We start from the raw sequence: 24282 nt of genomic DNA on the forward strand, positions 1-24282 counted from the left end.
GTCAGCATCCTTCCTGGCCTCCCACCTGCCCCGCTCCACTGCCCACCTCTGCCCCGGTCCGGAAGCAGCAAAAGGCTTGTTTTCCCCTAAGATGAGAACAGCAGGGTCAGGGGTGATCTAAGGCCACCCTGCTGGGCAGCGGCGAGGCCTCACAGTTTCATCAGCAGCTGCCTTCAGTGCTCTTTTATCCTAAGAATGGCAAGATTCAAACCTGAGGATTCTGAACATCCTCCCTTCCAGCTCTGCAAAACACGAAACTGTGTATTCCCTAGAGCCAGACAACAGGGACGCTTTTCTCCAGGAGGTTGTGTACCCTGTGGAGAGCAGGCTTCGGCCCCCGTGAGTGTGCGGGGCACGAGGCAGAGGGGATGGTGTCCCACCGAGACGCCCAGCCCTGACCCTCAGTCCTGTGACATGCTCCCTCACACGGCAGAGGGGTGTGCAGTGTGGTGAGGTTAGGGAGCCTGTGATGGCAGGTTGTCTGGGACCGTCTGGCTGGACCCAGGATGACTGTCAAAGGGTCCTTATCAGAGGGCGGCCGGGCCATGGAAACAGGAGGTTGGGGTGATGCTGAGAAGGGGCCCTGAGCCAAGGAGCGCAGCTGGCTCTGGAAACTGGGAACGGCCAGGAGCCAGAGTGCCCTGAAGCTCCTGGAGGAACCTGCCCTGCCAGCACCTTGAGCCCAGGACTGGCAACCTCCACGAGTTTCAGCAGGTGTGTTTCGAGCCACTGAGTTTGTGGTCCTCTGCCACAGCCATCCTGGGATCTAACACAGGGCAGGTGCTGCTCCCAGGCAGATGTGGAAAGAGCCGTCACGGGCTGCGGCTGCTTCCCTCTGCCCCTGCAGGAGAGTCAGTGGCGTTCCGGGCCGGTGGCACTTCAGCCAAGGTGCAGCATGCAGGCTGACCCCAGGTGGCTGCTTGCCTCCCCAAAGACATGAGGGAAGGGAAACGAGGGCGAAAGAGGGGGACAGGGGGAGGGCCTGCAGCAGGACAGGAGCCACAGTCTCTGTGACACGATCACCCACAGCCCATCCCCTCTGCCATGGTGTGCCACGTCCTGGGGGTCTGAGCTCTGGGAGGTGGGGTCGCGGAGCCACCGGGAGAGTCTCACCAGGGGCTGTGTCGCTGACGGAGGACCTTGTCTTCTTTATGGCTGTAGCCCTGCTGGGAGGAGCTCAGAGGGTACAGAGGAGGCCTCGGTGAGTGTTGGCAGGAGCGAAGCCATTGGTTTCCTAGCAGAAAACTTACAGTCGAGACTACAGGAAGAGTGGCACAAGGCTCAGCCTTCGGTGATAGTTCAGCTCAGTTCAGTTCAGTTCAGTCGCTCAGTCGTGCCTGACTGTTTGCGACCCATGAATCACAGCACACCAGGCCTCCCTGTCCGTCACCAACTCCTGGAGTTCACTCAGACTCACGTCCATCGAGTCAGTGATGCCATCCAGCCATCTCATCCTCTGTCGTCCCCTTCTCCTCCTGCCCGCAATCCCTCCCAGCATCAGAGTCTTTTTCAGTGAGTCAACACTTCGCATGAGGTGGCCCAGAGTACTGGAGTTTCAGCTTTAGCATCATTCCTTCCAAAGAAATCCCAGGGCTGATCTCCTTCAGAATGGACTGGTTGGATCTCCTTGCAGTCCAAGGGACTCTCAAGAGTCTTCTCCAACATCACAGTTCAAAAGCGTCAATTCTTCAGCACTCAGCTTTCTTCACAGTCCAACTCTCACATCCATACATGACCACTGGAAAAACCATAGCCTTGACTAGACGGACCTTAGTCGGCAAAGTAATGTCTCTGCTTTTGAATATGCCATCTAGGTTGGTCATAACTTTTCTTCCAAGGAGTAAGCGTCTTTTAATTTCATGGCTGCAATCACCATCAGCAGTGATTTTGGAGCCCCCCAAAAATAAAGTCTGACACTGTTTCCACTGTTTCCCCATCTATTTGCCATGAAGTGATGGGACCAGATGCCATGATCTTCATTTTCTGAATGTTGAGCTTTAAGCCAACTTTTTCACTCTCCACTTTCACTTTCATCGAGAGGCTTTTTAGTTCCTCTTCACTTTCTGCCATAAGGGTGGTGTCATCTGCATATCTGAGGTTATTGATATTTCTCCTGGCAATCTTGATTCCAGCTTGTGTTTCTTCCAGCCCAGCGTTTCTCATGATGTACTCTGCATAGAAGTTAAATAAGCAGGGTGACAATATACAGCCTTGACGTCCTCCTTTTCCTATTTGGAAACAGTCTGTTGTTCCATGTCCAGTTCTAACTGTTGCTTCCTGACCTACATACAGATTTCTCAAGGGGCAGGTCAGGTGATCTGATATTCCCATCTCTTTCAGAATTTTCCACAGTTGATTGTGATCCACACAGTCAAAGGCTTTGGCATAGTCAATAAAGCAGAAATAGATGTTTTTCTGGAACTCTCTTACTTTTTCGATGATCCAGTGGATGTTGGCTATTTGATCTCTGGTTCCTCAGCCTTTTCTAAAACCAACTTGAACATCTGGAAGTTCATGGTTCATGTATTGCTAAAGCCTGGCTTGGAGAATTTTGAGCATTACTTTACTAGCGTGTGAGATGAGTGCAATTGTGTGGTAGCTTGAGCATTTTTTGGCATTGCCTTTCTTTGGGACTGGAATGAAAACTGACCTTATCCAGTCCTGTGGCCACTGCTGAGTTTTCCAAATTTGCTGGCATGTTGAGTGTTGCACTTTCACAGCATCATCTTTCAGGATTTGAAACAGCTCAACTGGAATTCCATCACCTCCAGTAGCTTTGTTTGTAGTGACGTTTTGTAAGGCCCACTTGACTTCACATTCCAGGATGTCTGGCTCTAGGTGAGTGATCACACCATCGTGATTATCTTGGTCATGAAGATCTTTTTTGTATAGTTCTTCTGTGTATTCTTGCCACCTCTTCTTAATATCTTCTCCTTCTGTTAGGTCCATACCATTTCTGTCCTTTATCGAGCCCATCTTTGCATGAAATGTTCCCTTGGTATCTCTAATTTTCTTGAAGAGATCTCTAGTCTTTCCCAATCTGTTGTTTTCCTCTATTTCTTTGCATTGATCGCTGAGGAAGGCGTTCTTCTGTCTTAGCTTCAGCGTGCCGACAAATAGAACATTGGTGAGGACACCGCGTCTACTCCCTGAACCTGTGCTGCCGTTGCTGCTCTGCCGGGCCCTCCACCTCTTCCTGGGCCACGGCGACACATTCCACTCTGAGCTGCCGCCCCCCTTTGCTCAGGCCCAGCCAGCCCAGCTCTCCCTTCCAGGGTCACCTCCTTCTGGGAGGGTCTGACTGCGGCTCGTGGTCTACCCATCCTGTCCTCTGTGCCTGTGTCTTGACACCGTCTCTCTGTGTCCCAAGGTCCCACAACTCTGGAGCCCCACGGTGCCCACAAAAAGTGAAGTGAAGGGCAAGTTGCTCGGTCATGTCCAACTCTTTGTGTCCAGGCCAGAATACTCGAGTGGGTAGCCTGTGCCTTCTCTAGGGGATCTTCCTGACTCAAGAATCGAACCAGGGTCTCCCGCATTGTGGGCAAATTCTTTACCAGCTGAGCCATAAGGGAAGCTCTGTGCTCGCAAAAGTGTGATGCAAAGCTTTCTTCTCACCGGCGGCTCCCTGACGCCCTGGGGACGGCCCACCTCTTCTCGACCAAGCGGTGCCATGTAGACCCCTTCCAGGTTCCCACGTGTCCGTCTCATCCCCGGACTTTAACAGTCTGCACCTTGGCATGTTTAGAGTGTCGCAGGTGTGTGTTAGTTGTGTGTCGTCAATTTTGATTGCATTAATGAAAAGGATGAATGAGCGAGTGGTGAAGGCAAAGGTTTAATAGAGCAGTGAAGCTGGGTGGAACCGAAAATCTTAAAAGCGAGGTCTTTTTAACACGCCCTCTGGGAGAGGCTCTCTGTATTGTATTAATGAACTCGGAAGCTTGCGAATCAGGGCAGTGCTGACGATCTCTTTTTCCGGTCACTGAGGACAGGGGCTGGCATTGTCGCCACGCTGTTCATCACAAGCTCAGGTCCAGCTGGGAAAAGGAGTCACACCGTGGTTTGAGTTGCAGGGAGCGCTGGAGCCCAAGTTTGCCTTAATTTCTGTTTCATGGGTGTGGATGGAAGTTACCCAGTTCAGGGTGGGGCCACACCAACTCCTCTTGTGGAACCCGTGGTTCCACCCAGACCAGGGCCAAACTTCCACATGCTGCAAACCTGGGGGTTTCCTCGAGAAACATCCACGGTGATCTTCACCCACCTCCCCAGTGTTTGTTGAGTGTTTGCTACATGAAACTTGGAGTCGGAGTAAGACGCGAGTCAAGGAATTGAGCCTTGCAGGTGCTGCGGTGGGTGTGGGCAGAGGTACAGGTGGAGCTGGCAGGGCAGGTACATAATTCTGCAGGTGCCCAGGCGAGAGGAGGGGGAGTTCCCTTCTGGCTTAAACTAATCTGAAAGGACGTGACATGTGGGAGGCCTCGTGGCAGGAGGCGGAAGGTTTGGAGTCAGTGTGTGTGTGTGCACGCCTGCCCAGTCATGTCCAACTCTTTGTGATCCCATGAACTGTAGCCTGCCAGGCTTCTCTGTCCATGGAATTCTCCAGGCAAGAATACTGGAGTGGATAGCCATTTCCCTCTCTTAGGCATCCTGGGGTGAACTCACGTCCCTTAGGTCTCCTGCACTGGCAGGCAGATTCTTTACCACTGAGCCACCTGGGAAGTCCCTTTGGAATCAAAAGACCTGGCTAAACCCCCGGCTTCATCTCTCAGCGGAGTGCCCCCGGAGAAGTTACTGATGTCTTCTCACTGCACTTTCTTAGCCTCTAAGCTGGGATATTCGTATCAGCTGAGAGGTGTCTGTGTGGTGACCGAATGATGTCACAGTCCTGAGGGGACTGCATTCACTTAGATGACATTGCTGGAGCTGGAGACCGGAGGAACGTGGGGGGCGCCACACTTGAAGGAGGAGTGCTGTGCCAGGCAGCCGCGGGGCCGGGGGCGGGGCTGGGCTGGGCTGTGGCGGCCGAGAGCCCGCAGTGTGGCCTGGGCTGGGTGGTGGGGATGCAGATGGAGGGGGACCTGGGAGGAGCCATTCTTGGGGTGATCCTGAAAGGACTCCGGCTTTGCTTCATCATGTGCTGCATCTTGTTTGGCCGATTCATCCTCCTGATGAGTCTTCTCAGGCTGCGGATAAAATTAGCCTCGGTTTCCTGAACTCAATTCCAAAGCACAGCCCTCCTGCCATGTGCTGGCTGGCTGCAGGCTGAGGTGCCGGCGGGGGGTGGGGGCTGGCCTCCTTCCCTCCCCCCCCACCCCGCCCCACCGCAGCGCCCTTGCCCCCTGCTGTGTGCTTTGGCTCCTTGCCTGTCTTTTCCAACACAGCTGTGGCCTGGGGGCTACCGGAGCCCCTTAAACTTCAGGCAGCTTTGGCGTGACTACACCCGGAAGGGGCCTGTCTCAGTTAAGACTCTTGATCGTTGTTGGCAAAATCGCTCAAGCCGTCCTAAGCTCAAGAGGGCATGCACTGGGGGAGAGGCTTGGTGGCCCCTGGAACCCAGGGCAGGTGCACCGCAGAGCCAGGCTGCCACTGGGACGGGGCGGAAAGGCCCTGCGGGCCCGACGCCCGCCGTTGCTCTCCTGGCGGTCTCTCACCCCTCCTTGCTTTTCTCCTTTCGCTGTCTCCTCTGGATCTCTAACTGCGTGGTCCCTGCAGTAGCCATCTACCATGGCCCCAGGTGGCGTGGCAGTTCCGCCTGACCGTTGCCTTGGCCCCGACCCCGCACTTCCAGGAGGAAGTGTCTTCTGGGCTCAGTGTCTCTTTGCTGTCCTCCCCCGGTCCTGCCACCTGGGGCCCGTGGGGCAAAAGTCCGGTAGTGATGACTGCGGCTCCTGGTGGCGTTGCCCGTTAGTGATAGGAGCACGGGTTCCCAAGAAAGGGGCGACGGTTACCAGTGAAGGGCATGGAGATGATGGCCTCCTCGGCCCGCCCAGCTGGGACCCCAGGACCCCTCTGGGGCTGTAGCAGTTGTGTGAAGGACACTGGTTCGCTGCAGACTCACTCACGGCGTCCGGCGTCAGGTGCTGGCTGGATTCTGAGGGTGCAGTGTGTGTGTTTCTCTGCCACTCTCCAGAAGGCCGGGGGAGAGCTGGCTCTCCCTGTCCTGAAGCTTGGTTTCTGTTCCAGCTTGAACTTCGTGTCCTGTGCCCGCTCCTGGCTCCTCTGTGGACCCTCGAGCCCTCGGGATTCTGCTTCTGGGGAGAGGAGGGCACCCCAGTGCACTGCACAGGGCTTCACCCCCGTGAACCTCAGTGTCTGATTGGTGAAGCGAGATTAATGGTAACCATCTCATGGGATTTTTGTGAGAAAGTAGGTTTTTGTGAATTTTGTAAGCTCGGAAATTATCATGCAGATGGGATTTCAAATTACCAGTGATTTCCGGAAACTAATGTGCTTGGATCACAGGAGGTGAGTTACCAGTGCACTGTGGGTCTTTGCAGGTCTTGGGAGGGTTCTCTTTCTCCCCGTGCCTCAGTGTACATTTGATGTACATCAATGTACATTTTGATGTTGTGTTTCTTAGCACAAGTCTTAAGCAGTTTCCAAATCCCTCTGAAGAGAGAAGGACTCAAGCCCGCTTTTGCTGCTCACCCAGGCCTGTGAAACAGCGTGTTGGAGGCTGTTTCGCTCCCTGTAGGTTTAGGTTTCTTGCCGCCTGGCACACGGTAAAGCTGCCATCCTGTTCCAGCCGTGTGCCCAGCGCTTCATGCGCATCATCTCATCCTGTCCTGACACCGTCAGCGCGCAACAACACGTTGTCATCCCCCTTTACAGACGAGGCAACTGGTCTGAGTGAGAGAAAAGGTAAGTTAGCAAGACTCTCAGACTCCAAGGATCCCCTTCTCCCACGGTGCCGCACTCCTCTCGGCGCAGCACGAGGGCGCAGGACGGCTTCCTGCACGTGGACTCTGGCAGCATCTGAGTGACAAGCAGCAGCCCGGGCCCCGCCCACTCGGCACCCCAGCTCAGCCTGCCTCGTCTCCAGGGTTCCCCAGGAGCCGTTAGGGATACTTGGAAGCCATGGCGGTCGTCCCCTCCCTGCCCACCTGCCCGTATGGCTCCTGTCTCAGGAGACCAAGTCCGCACCGGCCAGCCCTGCCCTGAGGGCCATCACACTTGTCAGCTCTTGCCAGAAGGGTGCGCCCCACATCTGAGCACAGCCAGGGGTAGCTTACCCTCGCAGTCACAGCAGGCGTTTACTGTCTTTAAAGAACAATAGCGCCATGAATCAATTTTAGAGCCTGAGAGAGAGCTGCGGCTTGGTGTAATGGCTCCCCAAATTTGTAAATTACAGCCATCAGCGTCAATAAAATAATGACAGCACCAAAGCAGTGACTCATCCCCTCCCTCGTGTTCTGTACGCTTCTTACCTCCTCTCAAAGGAGGAAAAATGAGCCTTTAGTTGAGTGCTTAACTGGATTGTTCTGAAATCGTCACAAGAAGAGAACATGTCACATGTAGACCAGCCTGTCCCCAGGGGAGTGACGATCGCTTTTAGGTGTGAATTTCCTGCCTCTGAGAGTCGGCCACAGTGTCTCCCGAGAGGTGCACTTTGCTCTGTGGCCGGTGTGGTCTTTCTAAAAGGCTGACAGGGTAGGACTCCCCCTGCTCTAAGCCCTTTCGTTTTCCTCGTGGCCTCTGGAATAGAAGCCCACACTCGCCTCGCACAGCGGGCAGGCGTTCTGCCCCCGCCTCTTCACCCCATCTACCTCCAACTCATGGTGTCTTGTCACCCCTCTTGGCCTGGTGCCCCCTGCTGCTCTGCTTGGGACCACCTTACCCAGCTCGTGCACCTCGGGGCTCCTTCAGGTTCCAGCTCAGGTTCTCCCTTCCCTGTGACCTTTCCTTCCTCCTCATAGCATTCACGATCTCGAGTTTCCTGAGGGCTTCCCTGGCGGTGCTAAAGAACCCATCTGTCAGTGCAGGAGACATAAGAGATGTGAGTTCAATCCCTGGGTCAGGAAGATCCTCTGGAGGAGGGCATGGCAGCCCACTCCGGTATTCTTGCTGGAGAACCCCATGGACAGAGGAGCCTGGTGGGCTACAGTCTTTGGGGTCCCACAGAGTCGGACATGACTGAAGAGACTCAGAGCACACGCTCGCAAGTTTCTTGAACACCCGCCCTGTGCCCAGAGGGGTGCCTTGTAGATGTGTCCAGATATTGCCTCATCCACCAACTCCCCCCCGCCCCGAGGGTGTTCCTTTCCACATTGGTGCTCTCCTCCTCGCTACAGGCTGCGTTTCTATGATGAGTAACTCGTGCCTTTGCTGTGCTGTGCGCACGCTTCCTGTTGCTTCAGTTAGCACGCCGCCGTGTTGTAATTTCCTTTCAGATCGGTGCCCTGGGTTGGAGTGTGAGCTTCCTTCGATCAGGGACAGGCTTGTCACTCGTCTCTTCCCCTCCACTCCTAGCATGTGTCTAGCTCCACGGAGGCGATCAAGAGGCTCATGGCTGAGCGTAACCAAGCATGTTGTGCGACGGTTGTTATATCTTGTTCTTGAAGCCCTGTGTGTCCGGTCGCCTCGCCTGGAAAACAGTCTTATTTCTGGGTCGTCAGCAGTCCTCCCTGGTCTTCTTGCCTCTTCCCTACTTCTACCTCCTTCCTGTTTCAGAAACCTCCCGTGTCCCCCAAGTTTCTGGGGGACTGGTGAGGGACACAGTTCTCCACTTCCCTCCTGTGTGCCTTCCCGTCTTGGTCCTCTTATTTCTCTCCTAATTACAACTCCTTACCGCTTTCTTCCTCCTTGGTCTTTCAGTCTTAAATGTAATGACCCAGAGCTTAGAAGCAATTATGAAAGGATTATATCGGTGATGGATGGTCCCGTTGTGATTGCAGCCTGTGCTGGATTGAAGATCTTACTGTGAAGTGCCGCGGCCGACTACATTAATGTCATCTTCTTGATCAAGCTTAACTCAGATTTTTGTCAACGGGAGTAGTCAAATTAATGACATTATGGTAAGAGATTTCTACATCAGGGTGCGTGGCCCTAAAGTCCCATGTGTCTTCTGCAGTGTCAGCTGCTGGTGTTCAAATATCTTCCTTTTGAAAAGGGTTTTTTAACCTTTCTCATCCTTTGAAACCCAATGCCAGGCATATTTTGGACACCCAGAGTTGACTGGCTTGCTGGATACACGACTTGGGGTAGCATTCAGGTTACTCCACATGCAGTCACGGGGGCATCCTTCCGCCGCTGTGCGGGGCCTGGCAGGGACACGAGCAGGAATGAAGCACAGCCCTTGCTCCAAAGGGGGATGCATTCTGCGGGCCCATGGATGAGTTAGCAGCAGTGCCTGCCGAGGACCGCGAGGGTGTTGTCTGAGGGCACCAGGGGCTGCTGAGCTTGGGGAGGGTCGGGGAAGGGATGTCACAAATGACAATCATGCCTGGAGACATCAGGGCACGCCTGGGGTCCGTACACCCAAATCAGCCGGTTTGCAGGCAGACCAGAAGTTGTGGGTGTGGTGCAAAACATGGACAGTGGCCTCCTGAGGGTCCCTGGGGTGGGGTCCGAGTTTAAGCGCATTCAAGGGTAGACATCGGTCAGGATGAAAACAGCACCTACATTACTGATCAAGTTGGAAATGGAGGTTTGGCTCAGTCCTACCCACCACCTGTCCTCAGTTGAACTTATCCCCAAGGCCTCCTCCAGGGGCCCTGCCTCTTCTTGACAACTTATGGCAGAAGATATAAACGTGTACCTCCTACCATCGGAGCTCTCAGGGACTGGTGGGGTCTGTGCCGAGCTGGGCAGCCTTCCTCCTCTGCTCGCCACTGACAGGGCTTGGCCAGTACTCCTCTGTGGAACCGCCTCCACCACCTGTAGTTGGGATGACTTGTCTGAAGACGGCTAGCACACTGGGAAGTTGCTTCCAGGTTGAGGATGGAGAAGAGATAGACCTTCCTGGCTGCAGGCTCTCCAAGGAAGCGGTGAACACACTTATTGGGCGGGCTCAGCTGTGGACCCAGGCCGCCTGGAGAACCCGCATTGCCGAGCTTGCCGCCCTCCCTACATCCAGCCTCCACGCAGCGGTCCTCTCTGCAGGCACACCCTAAACCAGGACTCCCAGCCCCGCCCATCCTCAAAGGCCCGCTTTCCATGCACCAGCTCCTGATGTTTTCTGGCCGTCCCTCTGGAAGTGCCCTCCCCTTTGTCCTGTGCGGCTGGGGGTGGGCATCAGCCTCCACCCTACATGGAGTGCACCGCCCGGGACGCTGCTGCTGGCCTCTTTATTCCTCAGATCAAGCTCATCCTGGCAGGGACCACGTGCTGTGTCTCCTTGGGTCATACTCAGCACTGGGCCGTGGTACAGCCCCTCCTGTCCTCCTCCCTGCTCCTCGGGTGACACTGGGCTTCCTCCTCGCCTGCAGCAGCCTCATGTAAAACTGGCTGCTTGGTAAATATTGCGTGAATAAATGGCTAGTGCATAATAAATCAGTGAGTGAAAAATGATATGGAAGGGTAAAGATTTTTATTAGATAATCAACAAAAGAGGACCTTGAACACCGAGGGTGTGTCTAAGCTTTAGCAGAGTGGAGTGGTAAAGAGAAGGCTTTAGAGTCAGATGCCCCCTCAGGGGCACAGTGGTAAAGAACCCGCCTGCCAGTGCAGGAGATACAAGAGACGCTGGTTCAGTCCCTGGGTCAGGAAGATCCCCTGGAGGAGGAAATGGCAACCTGCTCCAATATCCTTGCCTGGGAAACCCCATGGATAGAGGAGCCCGGCAGACTACTGTCCATGGGCTCGCAAAGAGTCAGACGGGGGATCGGCCGTGGCTCATGGCTGCTGGGGTGTGGGGGGCCCCCTGAGGCAGGATGTCTGTGCCCGAGAGTGGGAGCGTGGGGTCCCAGCTGCTCCCCAGGCTCACGGTTCCTGATGTAAGGACCAGGACAGCCCAGGCCTGCCGAGAGGGTCACGGGGGCCGTGTGAGGGCGTCTCAACCAGGCCCAGCGTGAAGCGGAGAGTGGCAGCTACACACCATCCAGAATTCTCCAGTCCCTCATGCCTGCAGGTGGAACCGGCTGGAGCTCCCCGTGGCCATGCCAGTCTTATTACTTCCCTGTCAATAAGAATGGGCAGCTCGAGGAAGGGGAGCGCTGCCCATGAAGGGTCATTTCCAGAGAAAGCTGTGACTGTTTCGTGAAACAGCCCTGTGTTCTCCGCACCCCCCGCCCCCTGTGGGAGGCAGCTTATCTGAGTGTCCCCTCGATGCCGCGTCCTGCGAGTGCAGGAAAGCGTGCTGCCTCCCGGCCGCTCGAAGTCATACCTGCGTGAAGGAGCTCGGTCCGCTTGCTACCCTGCATCCGCCCATCAAACGGGTCACCCGTGGGACAGAGCGCCTTGGCCTCTGTTCTTCCCGGGGTGCCACAGGTACTGCCGTCGGTTCCCTTCCTCCTCTCTCTGCTTCGCTGCTGTTGGGAAGTGAGTCTCCGTGCTGTCCTCGTCCGCACATCCGTGACCTGCAGGGAGTTCCTGCTGTCCTGAGAGGGTGTGAGCGTGACTGGTCAGGTGCGTCTCGGGCCCGCGTCCCTCCCCTGCTCGTCGGGTCAGTTCCGTGCTGCTAAGGGCCTGCGGCTCCCAGGTGCCGTCTTGGGGTGGGCAGGGGGGCGGGCTGTACTCTAGGCGCCCCCTGCAACCCCCAGAGTCCCCGAGGCAGCAGCCAGGCAGGGACGGGGCTGGGGCTCGGCCCTGGAGCCCAGCCTGGCCTGGGGCGCACGGCCCAAGAGGAGGCGGGGTGGCCTCGGTGGAGGCGGGCACCTCCGGCTTGCGGACCCGTCTGGTGCCCAGCTCCCCGCTGTGTGCCGGACCGAGAGGAGGTCAGCGGTTACCTTGCTCACGGGTGCCAGGCACAGGGCAAGCCGGGCCAGGCTTCCTGAGATGGACGCGTCCTCAGGGCCCCATGGCCCTCGTCTGGGGGCCGGAGGAGGAGCCGAGAGGCCCCTGGGGAGGCGGCAGGAGCCTGGCCTTTGCTCTGGAGGCTGAGCCGAGCCTGTGTGCTTCGTTGCCCAGCGCTGTGTGATGTGTGTTTCTGTTTGATCTGAGCAGCAGACTTTACAAAAGATTCATCCTCACAAAATCTGCGTTCTGCTCGGTGACTGACTTTCCGCTGCTCTCCGTCGCTCCTTCCCTCCACTCCCACCTCGAAGGGGAGGTGCGGGATGTGCCCTTGCGTGTCCCGTGTCTGCTGTCATGGGCAGCTCAGTCCTCTGGAGACGCCGCCTGCTGGCTCTCCGTCCCTGGGGAGCTGGGCCTCACGGGGCTCTTGGTCTCAGATCACATCCCATCTGGCTATTCCTGGCCGGCTTGGTGGCTGAGATGGGCTGGAGGGCCAAGGTGGCATGGGGAGAGAGGGGAGAGGGGAGAGACCGGGAGGGACTGTCGAGCTGGAGCCTGGCAGGGGCTTGGTGCACTTAGCAGGCGGGCTAGGGGGCAGCAGGTCCCAGGAGCGGGGCAGGAGGTTGGTACAGGGGCAGACGCAGACAGAGTGTCAGGAGTGTGTCCATGCGTTCTCTCTGTCTCTGCCAAGCTTGTCTCTCTCTCAAGCGTTGGTATGTCTTCTCTGTAAGCGAGGAAGCCAAGTCGTCCCAAAGAAGGAAGGGCTTGTGCCAAGAGCAGGAGGATTGGGCCAATGGGCGTGGGAATCAGGCCCAGGAACGGGACGAGGTGGCGGATCCGGTACTGTTAGAGAAGAGCTGGCCATCGAGAGTAAGTGGCCAATTCGCTCGTCAGGTCACCACGTCTTCATTCAGAGCGTTGATGACACGCCAGGCACCATTTCAACACGGCCTTGATGCCGAGCCTCGGGGTGAGCCTCGTCCCTCTTTCCGTAGCTCGTCCTTGTCTCCTCCTGTCCTGCCGGCTGCTGCTTGTCTGTTCCTGCTGTGACCTGTCAGAGTGTCCGTCTGTGTGTGACTGACCCCTAGGTGGTGCGTGTCTCAAGGGGCCTGGGTCTAAGTCCCCTTAGTTCCGGATGCCCCCCAGGCTGCTCAGGGCACCCCCTTCCAGGGACCCGCTTGTCCTTTGTCTCTCTTGGAAACTCCTCGGGCTTTGAGGCCTGGCTCTGCAGGGATGTTTGGGTCCTTTCTCTGCCAAGCCCCATGCCCGCATGACTTCTAGCTCTGGCCTTGCACTTGTGTTAGACCGTCCATCTCTTGTTTGCAGAGCCGCCTTCCCCGGACGATTTCACTCCCGTGTCTCCAGCTCAGTAATGGTGCTCGGTATACAGGAGACGTGCTCAGTAAATGCTGAGAGAGAAACACACAGAGCCGAGGGACGGCCCGGAGCCCGAATGTAGCAAGGCAGGCGGACGAATGCTTTGTTCAGAGAGTGCGATCTGCGTGTGGAGAAGCATGGGTCTCTGTGGCTGAGGGGTCAGGGGCCGGTGTGCACCGCACCCCCTCCCCTGGATGGGAGGCAGGGTTGGCAGGAACCTTGCTGACCTGCACTTGGCTGCCCCGGCTGAGTCGTGGTTCTGTTGCTTACTCGGCAGGCCGAGTTGCCTTCGGGAGCGCCACGACCTTCATCTATGGAAAAAGAGTCGTCACGGCACATCTCCCCACGGCACTCTGGGCTCCAGGTGTTGTCCATGGCAGTGTGCCGGCTGGCCTCGCTGCTCTCGGCAGGTCCAGGGGCGACGCTTCGCGTCAGGTTTTCTCAGGAGCAGCCCTGCTAACTGTCTCTTCCAGGGGGCTGTGGGGCATCCCAGCTCCTGCCCTCAGCCAATGTCCCCTGGGGAGGGCCCCGGCCCCACTGGGTCCTCTCCTGGGTCCTCCACAGGTCCCTGAGGTGGGTCCCGGTACTAGTCCTGGTCTGTGGAGCGGGAGATGGAGGCACAGGGAGGTGCTGTTGGAAAAGCTTCCACAGAAGGGCTCCCGAGGGTGCTTCTTGCAGCTCACCCCGCTCTGCTGCCACTGGGCCGGCCCCCTGCCTCCCTCACCACCTCGGGGCTCGGCCAGGCCCTGCCGCCGGGGGCTTGGCCTGTAGCTTTGCCTCGTTTCTCCCTGGCTCTCTGCCCCCCTTGCTGGGGTGGCGCTCCATCCCGGCAAGTCACACACAGTCCCAGCTCCTGGGACACATCCAGCACAGTCACTCTGTGAAAGGAGGTGCTGCCGTCCAACCCAGGTTGTCCCTGCAGGCCAACAGTGGGGCACAGAGGGCCAGGGCTTTGCCGGTGGCGTCAGGGGCAACCCTGCCCAGCTCCCTGCGTCCACACCTGCACCCCCGTGTCGCAGCCGCCTCCTAAATGGCAGCACCCTTCCCGTCTCCAGTTCCTCTCCTTCCAGCCTCCTGTCTGTGAAGTAGGCAGGAAAAAAACCCCAAACCCACCCAAGCGTGCGTGTCTGAAAGACAGTGAAGCAGGAAAGAGGACGAGACACGGGGCCCACACTTGGCCTTGACTTCCTAGTGTGAGAGCATTCCAGGCAGGCCTGGTCCTCTGCCCTGTCCACAGCTGGGGCTTTGGTGGGCTCGTCCACCCACTGCTTTGGAGGGAGTGGGGGGTAAGACGTGGGCTACCAGGAGGGACAGGTCAGCGGGGAGCCCGTGCCAGGCCGCTTCGTGGTCTGTGTAGACGTGGACTCCCGGAGGGAGGATAGGCCTGGCGAGGCTGTCTGAGGGGCGGGAAGCACTGCGATCATGGCCGGCCACGTGGAGCAGGCCTCCTGATGGTGCGGTGTCTGGTCCGTGGTGAGCAGGCGGGGCTGACCTCCCAGGTCCTTGGAGCTTTAGCTCTTCCCTCCAAAGCCTGGTCACTGGCTGCTGGGCTGGTTCTGCAGGTGAGGTCCTGAGCTGGTGAGGAGGGCGGGCGAGGCTGTGCCTGGCGGCACCCAGAGCCCCTTCTCAGGGAGTGAGAAAGACACGGGTCTGCTGCCACGCGGACTGGGGGGGCGCACTTCTCGCACAGACTTGGCGGGTTTGGGGGTCAGGCTCTGCAGGGTCTGGGCGTGGCTTGCATGTCACTGACAAGGGACAAAGGTGAGCCGGGGGACTTTTGAAATAGCTTATTGTCTCCACAATGAAAGCACCCAACAGATGCTGCACCAGGCGATGTAATAAGCATTGTCTACACACCACCTAATTGTTCCGATAATCTCGAGGTAAATGTCCTAATCCCATTTAACAGATTAGGGAAATAAGGCTTAGGAGTTTAAGTAATTTACCCAAGTTCTCACAGCTACTAAGTGGCAGAGCCAAGAAATTTTTTTTTTACTCTAAATCCCTTAGCTTGTATGTTCGTATACAAGTCCCAGTACGTGAAAAGTATAGAAGTCTGTTGCGAAGTCAGCATTGTTTCCAGCAACCAGATACGATCACACTTGGGGTATTTGCTCTTTGTCAATGTGCCCGCCCCCGGCCCCTGCCCCTCCACCCCAGCTTTGCTGAAAGGCCCCTCGCTGGTGGTCACTTTGGGTCATGGAGGGTGGGATAGGGGCAGGGCAGGCTCACAATACTGCAGGGGAGCTCGGCCTCTCAGAGGGTGCTCATGGAGACAGGGGCACTGCGGCTGGCCGGGCCCTGCAGAGCAGCTGGCCCGGGGACCGCTGTCGGTGGGGCCCTGCCTCAGGCTTGTGCTCCTGGGTGATGCGCCCGGGATGACTGTGGTAAGGAGGGCACTTGCTGGGCCGGGGCCTGGCAGGGGGCCCGCCTGGGGACCTGCTCTGGATCTGGGGCAGGTCGCAGGGCCCCTCGTGGGGCCGGCAAGGGGCAGATCTGTGAGACAGGGTGGGCCAGGCCCCGGAAGGCCTCGAAAGCCGCACTGGGTGGTCAGCCTCTGTCCCAAGGCTGTGGGGGGCCGCTGACCGCCGAGATGAGACTGCTGGGCTGAGTTCCCCTGTTCCCGGGCTGAGAGCATGCTGAATCCTCCGTTATTTCTGTGACTGAGCCACAGCGGGCAGGACGGCAGATCAGAACTCTTTGAAGCTGGCTTCAGAGGCCCCCGCGCCCTGCTTGACTGCTGACTGCCCCGCGTCTTTCATCTCTGCTCTCATCTGGATCAGGGCAGTTAATCGTCTCCCCCAATATTAGCTCTGCCCGTGACTTTGTAATGAAGCTTCCCGTCACCTTCCATGGAGAGCCTGCTGGTTTCCGCAGGAGACGCCCCCGTAGTAATATTTTGGCACCCAAAAGCAGAGTTGCTGCCCAGACGCAAGCGACCCTGAGGGTCTCTGTGAGCAAACTTGGCGAGGACTTGGGTGGGCCGCCTGCCTCTGTCCCGAGCTTGGTGCCGGGGCTCCTCCAGCTCACTCGGCCTCATGTGTCTGTCTTGCCGGCGCGTCTTCCGTGGTTGTCCAGCCTAGGGGTTGTGAAGCCACAGGGCTGTCCCATGTGATGGGCGCTGGCGCGTGGACAGACCTCGCAGGGCGGCGGGGGTGAGCGACAGGAGAGGGGTGCCTGGGTGGAGGGCGGAGGGCTGGGGCCGGGTGCCAGGCCTGGCCTTCCCTAAGAAGCGTGTGGGCGCCTGCCTGGCCTTTAGGCCTCCGTGACTACCCCCGTGTGTTCTTGCTTCGCGCTTTCCCCCTCTGTCCCGTGTCTTCTGTCCAGCCTTGCAGGCTGGCTCAGCTTCTCGGGTTCTGAGACTCTATCCTGGCCACACCGGGTGTGCCGGTGTCTCTGGGCAGACCCGCACCAGCCTGGCTCCCAGAGGCCAGCAGGTTAACAGGTCGCACAGGGAGGTTTTGTATCCACACAACCTGCCCCCAGCTCACAGGGCCTGCCCTCCACGAGCAGATGGCCTGGGGACCACCTTGAGAGCCGAGCTGGGCCCCTGTGAGGCCTGGCTGTGGGTCCCTGTGGGGGACTGTCCGCTGCGCCTTGTTCTGAGTGGACCAGACCCCTGGGGGTGGTGCTGAGACAGGGCCCGGAGAGATGCTCTGGGGGTGGGGATGGTGACTGGGCTTCAGAAGCTGGGCAGTCCCACTTGGGATTAGCTGTTTTAATCTTTAAGGAAAGCCACCTCGACCCAAGCAGGGTGAATTGCGTCTGCTCGGGCGTACTTCCTATACCACGGCAGCGCGTGTCTCAGTTTGGGTGCATCTGGGGTTAGGGCACAGCTAAGTCTCACTGCATCCTTCTAATCTGAAAGAGGAGGGGAGCTCTGACGGCCTGGCAGGTCCTTGTGGGTGGAAACAGGAGCCTGGGGGTCGCCCCTGTGATGGCTTCCTCTGTGCCTCCTCCCTCCAGCCTTCTGGAAGCTGCAGCCTTGTGGGGTGGGAGCTGTGATGCAGTCGCTTCAGGAGAGAGCTCTGACAGCACTTTGAAAGAGAAACGTTTATTTTTTAACAATCAGAGGGACTAAAGGCAGTTCATCGACAGCCAGGAGGGGCTCCCGGGTGGAGAGTGCCGTCAGCTCCCCGTTGCCCAGGGCAGGCTCTCCTCTGCTCTCCTCTTCCACGGGGCCTCTTGGTGGGGGACGTGCCCACTTTGTCTCTAAGCCGATGGGGAACAGTAGAGAGATGTGTGCTTCAGATCAGAGGAGAGGTGTCGCCCGGTGAAATCACAGCCCCGTGCTCTCCCACGTGCGTGTGCGTCCGCGGGGAGCTCGGCTCTGAGCCCGCTGCACTGCCCGGCACTTCGGTTCAAGGGACCCGATGATTCTCACTCACAGCAGAAAGGCCCGCTGCCTGGAAGAGGAAGGATGGTTTACATTCAGTGGCTTTCTCAGGACATTGAAGATAGAGGTTGCAATTTATATTTGGTGGTGTAGTCAAGTGGGTTTCATAACTTTTCGTAACTTTAAAAAAAAGTCTAAAGAGCAGCATCCTTTCTGTAAACAAAATCATGCAGAGGGAACCCAAGGTGTGATTAGCACAACTGGTGTTGCCCCCTGGAGGTGAGCGTGTGGGCTGCGCGGGGTGGGGGGTGGTCCCCTGACATTCCGAGGCTGCGCCAGCAAACCCCGAACAAGGGGAGCCCCAGCTTCTAGAAGTCATGGCCTTTGAAGAGAAGCAAGGCTCAGTCTCTCTGTGTCTCTCTGTCCGCATTTTGTGGGGGACGAGTAATACTTCTGTTACCTTATCCATTTAGGACTTTTAATGGACAGTTTTACATTTACAGAGGTTTGTTTTCTTTATAACAGCATAGCATGTTTATTCTAGAAGATGCTAAACATATAAAAATTTTGGAGGAAAGCTCAACCATGGTACTACTGCCAGGATCAATCACTTTTTTTTTTTTTAAATTAAACTTTTTATGTTGAGACATTTGTAGACCCACGTGCAGTTGTGAGAGATAACACAAAGAGACCCCTGCGTCCTTTACCCAGTCTCCCCCAGTGGTGACATCTCGCTGAGCTAGAGCAGCATCCCAGTCTGGACAGTGCCGTCGTGGTGCCATCTGGAGGCCGCAGACCACCGCCCCAGGAACCCCCCTTGGTGTCCTTTCAGAGCCGCACCCCTGGCTTCTCCTTCACCCCTAGCATCCACTGGTCTGTCTCCAGTTCTGTATTTGTTCAAGAGTGTGGTATAAATACACCATACACGCCTTTTGGATTGATTTTTTACACTCACGCAGTTCTCTGCAGAGTCATCCAGGTTGTTGGGTTCATTCCTTTTCGTGGCTGACTGTTATTCCACAGAATGGATGCTGCAGTGTTAGTTTAACCACTCACCCACTGAAGGACATGTAGGTGTTTACAGTTTGGGGCTATTGTGAATAAAGTTTGAAAAAAAAAAATTTCATGTACAGGTGTGAGTATAGGTCCTCATTACTCTGGAGTGAGCAGTTGCTGGAGAACATGGCAATGGCCTCTTCGTGTTTTTTCAGCCTGGCCCCCCAAATTCTTTAATAAAATAGTACACATGCACAGAGATATAAACAGATAATTAAGCATATGTGGAAATTTCCATCCTTGTTGATAATCAAAGTTAACAAATTATTGCTTGTATCTATGGAGGGAGATCCAACCAGTCCATTCTGAAGGAGATCAGCCCTGGGATTTCTTTGGAAGGAATGATGCTAAAGCTGAAACTCCAGTACTTTCGCCACCTCACGAGAAGAGTTGACTCATTGGAAAAGACTCTGATTCTGGGAGGGATTGGGGGCAGGAGGAGAAGGGGACGACCGAGGATGAGATGGCTGGATGGCATCACGGACTCGACGGACGTGAGTCTGAGTGAACTCCGGGAGATGGTGATGGACAGGGAGGCCTGGCGTGCTGCGATTCATGGGGTCGCAAAGAGTCGGACACGACTGAGCGACTGAACTGAACTGAACTGAACTGATGGAGGGGCTTCCAGGTGGCGCTAGTGGTAAAGAATCCTCCTGCCTAAGAGACACAGGTTCTATATCTGGGTCGGGAAGATCCTCTGGAGGAGGGCATGGCAACCCACCCCCGTATTCTTGCCTGGAGAATCCCATGGACAGAGGAGCCTGGTGGGCTCTAGGGTCACAAAGAGCTGGACATGACTGGAGCGACTTAGCGTATGCACACACACAGTACCCATGCCAAGCACTGAGCTTTGTATGTTATCGTTCATCTTCACAGTAGCCCGTGAGTAGATTGCAGTCATCCCTAATTTACAGCTAGGAAACCAAGACTTAAAAAGGTCAACCTAGGTGCCCAAGTTTGTGCCGGTTAATGTCAGAGCAAGGATTCTCACTAAGCCTGTCTGAGGCTAAATTCTCAAAAACAGTGAGGAAACCCCCCAAATTAGCAAGGATATAGACTCAAGAATCTCAGGAATGTCAGGAATCTCTCTGGGATCTAGCATTCAATTCCTGATCCCCTAGCTTTAGAAAATTATCTTAACTATGGAATGGATTTACTTAACGCACAAAGATCTTCTTTGCAAAATTATTTACTTATAATAAGGAAAAAATTGGAAACTAAATGATGAACAATAGAGGAGCCGTTACATAAACTCTGGCACATCCATAAAATGGGTATTATTCAACAACTAAAACTGTTATGTATATATAGTATTTATAACAACTTGGGGAACTGTTTTATGTTATGTGGAATAAAAAGTAGCAAGATTCAAAAAATAAATATGCATTACAATCTCTCCAAGAAAGAAATATGCGAAGAAAGATAACTGGAAGTTCAGTTCAGTCGCTGAGTTGTGTCCAACTCTTTGTGACCCCATGGACTGTAGCACGCCAGGCTTCCCTGTCCATCACCAACTCCCGGAGCTTGCTCAAACTCATGTCCATCGAGTTGGTGATTTCATCCAACCATCTCATCCTCTGTCGTCCCTTTCTTCTCTCGGCTTCAATCTTTCCTAGCATCAGGGTCTTTTCAGATGAGTCAGTTCTTCACATCAGGTGGTCAAAGTATTGGAGTTTCAGCTTCAGCATCAGTCCTTCCAATGAATATTCAGGACTGATTTCCTTTAGGACGGACTGGTTGGATCTCCCTGCAGTCCAAGGGACTCCCAAGAGTCTTCTCCAACACCACAATTCAAAAACATCAGTTCTTCAGCACTCAGCTTTCTTTATGGTCCTGCTCTCACATCCATACATAACTACTGGAAAAACATAGCCTTAACTAGACAGACCTTTGTTGGCAAAGTAATGTCTCTGCTTTTTAATATGCTGTCTAGATTGGTCATAGCTTTTCTTCCAAGGAGCAAGCATCTTTTAATTTCATGGCTGCAGTCACCATCTGCTGTGATTTTGGAGCCCCCAAATATAAAGTCTGACACTGTTTCCGGCAGTGGCCTCTTTAGTTTACCAGCAAAAGAACTGGCAATATTTTCCAGAGTGGCTGCACCATTTTGCATTCCCCCAAGTAGCTCACTGGTAAAGAATCCACCTACAGTGGAGGAGACCCTGGTTCAATCCATGGATCGGGAAGATCCCCTGGAGGAGGGATAGACTACCCACTCCAGTGTTCTTGTCTGGAGCCTGGCAGGCTATAGTCCACGGGTTGCAAAGAGTCGGACACAACTGAGCGACTAACACTTTGACTTCACTCTCAGCAAGCTCTGAGTGATCTAGTGTCTCCTCTCCTCTTCAACATTTGATTCCATCTCTGTTTTTATTCTCTTTTCCACACACTGTTGTAACAGTCACAGCCACCATTGAACCAGTGCCTGTCATAGGACAAAATGCTATTCTGAGTTTTTCATTAGAGTAACTTGTAGGGAAGGTTTACTTTCCCCCTTTAATACACGTGGACTCTGAAGATCAGACGAGTTGGGAGGTTGGACCAAGCCTGCACCGCTCATACCTGGGAGAGGTCAGATGTGAACCCTGCCTGTCTGATGCCAGGGGCCTTGTGCTTCCCATTTCCCAGGTTGTAGCTGTTTTGTACCCTGGCTTCTTCAGTCAGTGATAGTACCTTTTAGTCAGCATCGTTGTCGCTATATGGCTATATGATACTCTGTTGCACGGTGTTACCAGAATATTCTAATTATTTTTCCAAGTGTTAGACATTTAGGTACTACCATTTTAACTAATTTTTAAAATTGAAATGTAATTGGTTTACAATGTTGTGTTAATTTCTGGTATATAGCAACGTGAATCAGTTGTGTGTGTGTGTGTACGTGCATCCTATTTCAGATTCTTTTCCATTACAGGTTATTATGAGACACACAGTCGGACCATGTTGTTTATCTTTTTAATGTATAGTAATGTGTATCTGTTAATCCCAAACTCCTAATTTATCCCTCCCACGCTTTCTTCTTTGGTAGCCACAAGTTTATCAAACTTACTACCTTTAATAAGTTGCCATTCATTGTTAACTTAATAGACACCATTGTGATGAACGTTTATCTCCTTGGAAAGATTTTGTCTGAATTCCAGATCCTATTCTTAGGAGAGATTCCCAGAAGTAGACTTGCTTTGTCCAGCAGTGTGAACAGCGAAAGTCCCTTGTTGCTGGCCGTCAAATTGCTCTCCCGCAGGGCTGGCCCAGTTCATCAGCACCAGATGTGCCGGGAGGCTGTCCGCCTCCCCCCAAAACTCCACAGCAGTGGATGTTGTCGTTGTTCTGACCTCAACCAAATGTGAACTTGGCTGAAACACATTTTTACCTGCACTCATGTGATCTCAAACCAAATCAGACCATTTTGATTTCTTTTGTTTAACAAATGCATTTTTTTTTCCCTTTTAGCAATCTTTTGCAAAACCTTTATTTCTAGCAGAAAAGTTAATTTGAACGTCAGGCTGGAAAGATATGAAGTTAATAAGTTTGTCAGCGACTGGCCTACTCAAAGCTGTGTGTTCAAGTAGAGTAGTTTATAATTCTTAACTTCTTAGCCCCCCTCTTTGTGTCTCTGTCATCACCTTAATGTTAATTAGGTTGTTAAAATGCATTAAAATATCAAGCCGCGGTGGCACTCCTCTTGGTCTCACCTGTCTTCATTGGTCGGCAAATCAGAGTGTTCTCTCTCTGCCAGTGTCCTCGGGCGTCTTGTCCCCACCCAGGCTGGGAGCTGAGACTCCGCTGAGGCTCCCTGTGTTGGGGAGGACGAAGAGGCGTCGGTTCACTCAGTACGTCTTTCATCTCTGGAAGACACACTGCTGTCTCATGCGACGTGTTGGGTTCTTTCATCCTCTGAATTCTGAGAAAAGGTTGCTGCTGGGCCCCGGCCATAAGAACGTGTAATCTTCCCATGGCTGTTGGGTCTGATAACAGACACAGGAGGCTTTTGTGTAGTCTGGATAAAAATTCACATTTCAAATGAGGAAATGTGTCGCCAGATTGTAAGGCTTTTCCTTCCACCGACCGGCATCCTCGTCTGGTTAGGCAGCTCCGGTTTTGTTTAGTTCCCACCTTGCTGTAAGGATGTGCTGTGTGTTAGGGAAGGCGGGGCCCTGAGAAGTGCCGGGTGAACAGTGGTGCCCGTGACCCCCTGGGAGAGGCGGAGCTCTTGCTGGACCTTGGTCAGTTCAGTAAGTGCCGTAAGAAACCCTGGTGGAGCTCCTCCTCGGGCCAGGCTTGGCTTGGAGGTCGAGGATGGAGAGAAGCACCGGGCTGTGCCTGGACTGTGGCGGGGTAGCGGGGTAGCTGGTCTGGCCAGTCTGATGACCGTCTATGTCCTTGACCATTCAAGATGTTTGTAATGGAAGGCTTTTTGTTTGTTTTCATTATAACAGGGACTGAACACATGTGTGTGACTGTCTCCCAAACCAAAAATAAAAGGCGGGGGTGACCCCATGAAGGAGTTTTCCCTGATTTGCATCTCTATATGGAATTTCTTATAGCGGCATCAAGTGTACATGTTCAGATGTGTTGATTTAACTCTTCACCTTGACTCTTCCCGAGTGAGCACACAGTAAGGGAGACGAGGCCAGACAGTCTTCTCTGTCTGAGAAGGAGGGCACCCGTCTGGGGTTTGAAGGAGGGGGTGATGTGCAGCGGGCAGAGGGGGAGAGTGGTGGTGGAGAGGTGTGTCCTGGGGGAGGTGGGCAGTCTGTCTGCTGGAGGACCTTCTCCGAGAAGCCCTTCATTGCACCTGCAGAGCCAGCAGGGGCCTTCCTGGAGGAAGTGGCTTCCTGGCTGGTGCACACGGGGTCTGGGATCTGACGAGGACGCAGTGGGCCATCTTAGCACCTTCCCCATAGCCCAGCATGAGGACCGCAGGAGGTACTGGTTAAGAAGCACCTTGAGCTTTCTGGTTTGGCGCCTGTTTTCTTCTTTTGTGGACCTTGGGGCTCTTTGCAGAGTCGATATCTGTCTCTGGCCACTGCACCCTCGCTGGCCCTGTCTTCCAAGTCCTATATTTGTTTTAGTGATTCTAGTAGGTATGTGCTTTTAATCTGTCATTTCCCAGTTACTGACAAATGTTAAACACCTTTTCATTTGCTTATTTACTGCCAGTATGTCTTCTTTGGCAAGAGATAGGTTACTTATTTTCATAGTTTTGAGTTTTAAGAGTTTTTTTAAAAGTATACTTTGGACACAAAATCTTTACCAGATTTGTGCTTTACAAATACCACCTTCCTTCTGTTATTTGGGGCTTTAATTTTTTGTGTCTTTTAAAGATGAGAAATCTAATATATTGATAGAGTAAAATTTACCAATTTTTTTTCTTTTATTGATCATGATTTTTGTGTTGTATTCAACAAGTTAAGTTCAGTCGCTAAGTCATGTCTGACTCTTTGTGACCCTGTGGGCTGCAACCTTTGCCCAATCCAAGGTAGTAAATATTTTCTCTCCTGTTCCCTTCTGAAACTTTCATGGTTCTAGGTTTTACATTAGCTCCATTATTAATTTTGGTTTTAATTTTTTTCTTATGGTGCAAGGTATATGGTAGATGATTGATTGTTATATAGATGTCCAGTTGC

General features: G+C 54.3%; 1 protein-coding gene and 3 long non-coding RNA genes across 8 annotated transcripts in view; 2 read left to right on the forward strand and 2 right to left on the reverse strand.

Annotated features, from left to right (window-relative positions):
* TRAPPC9 (trafficking protein particle complex subunit 9) overlaps positions 1-24282 on the forward strand; it is a 387455-nt gene that overhangs the window by 173808 nt on the left and 189365 nt on the right. The gene's annotated exons all lie outside the window — the stretch shown is intronic.
* On the reverse strand, positions 10509-12873 carry LOC138446154 (uncharacterized). The gene is made up of 3 exons (XR_011259152.1): positions 11883-12873; positions 11321-11534; positions 10509-11113 (listed from the first exon to the last, which is right to left on the reverse strand). It is a non-coding gene; the product is annotated as an uncharacterized lncRNA (long non-coding RNA).
* LOC138446150 (uncharacterized) lies at positions 17305-22821 on the reverse strand. Its single transcript, XR_011259148.1, has 2 exons — positions 22348-22821; positions 17305-17672 (listed from the first exon to the last, which is right to left on the reverse strand). It is a non-coding gene; the product is annotated as an uncharacterized lncRNA (long non-coding RNA).
* Positions 22667-23170, forward strand: LOC138446152 (uncharacterized). The gene is made up of 2 exons (XR_011259150.1): positions 22667-22887; positions 23092-23170. It is a non-coding gene; the product is annotated as an uncharacterized lncRNA (long non-coding RNA).

Source organism: Ovis canadensis, chromosome 9 (genome assembly GCF_042477335.2).
Source record: "Ovis canadensis isolate MfBH-ARS-UI-01 breed Bighorn chromosome 9, ARS-UI_OviCan_v2, whole genome shotgun sequence".
Lineage (NCBI taxonomy): Eukaryota > Metazoa > Chordata > Mammalia > Artiodactyla > Bovidae > Ovis > Ovis canadensis.